Below are 606 nucleotides of genomic sequence, written 5' to 3' on the forward strand. Positions count from 1 at the left end.
TTACCTCATGATCAATTTGATAGTTTATTTTATTATTTTAACTTCATTTTTTTCTCATAATAAACTTAATAATTGAAATGAAATCACATAATTAATTTCCCAGCTACTACTAAGTTTTTTATTACATCTAAGAACCATTTAAAGTTTTATAAAATTTATAAAATCTTTTATAAATTATTTTTTTTCTAATTTTATTTTATTTTTAAACTTTACATAATTGTATTAGTTTTGCCAAAAAAAATGGAACGCTTCACGAATTTGCGTGTCATCCTTGTGCAGGGGCCATGCTAATCTTCTCTGTATCGTTCCAATTTTAGTATATGTGCTGCCGAAGCGAGCACAAAATCTTTTATAAATTATTATTTTCCCATTTTCCTTCAAAAAATTCAATTTTACTTAATGTAAATTTATGAAAGATAATCTTAAGAAGTATTTAAAACATTTTCTCTAATAAACAACAAATTTAATACTACAAAGTTTAGATTTTACAAAGTATCTTATTTCTGAAAAAAGTTAAAAATTCATAAAATTGGTTTTAATTGAATAAGCAGTATGTTTTTGATTAATTATGAAAAATTACTATTCTGCTAAAATCTAAGTTGATTT

At 22.1% G+C, this 606-nt stretch overlaps 1 non-coding gene across 1 annotated transcript; it reads right to left on the reverse strand.

Annotated features, from left to right (window-relative positions):
- Positions 1-234: 234 nt before the first annotated feature.
- On the reverse strand, positions 235-341 carry LOC133249031 (U6 spliceosomal RNA). The gene has a single exon (XR_009736839.1). It is a non-coding gene; the product is annotated as a U6 spliceosomal RNA (small nuclear RNA).
- Between the last annotated feature and the right edge of the window lie 265 nt (positions 342-606).

This window comes from Bos javanicus, chromosome 5 (assembly GCF_032452875.1).
Source record: "Bos javanicus breed banteng chromosome 5, ARS-OSU_banteng_1.0, whole genome shotgun sequence".
Lineage (NCBI taxonomy): Eukaryota > Metazoa > Chordata > Mammalia > Artiodactyla > Bovidae > Bos > Bos javanicus.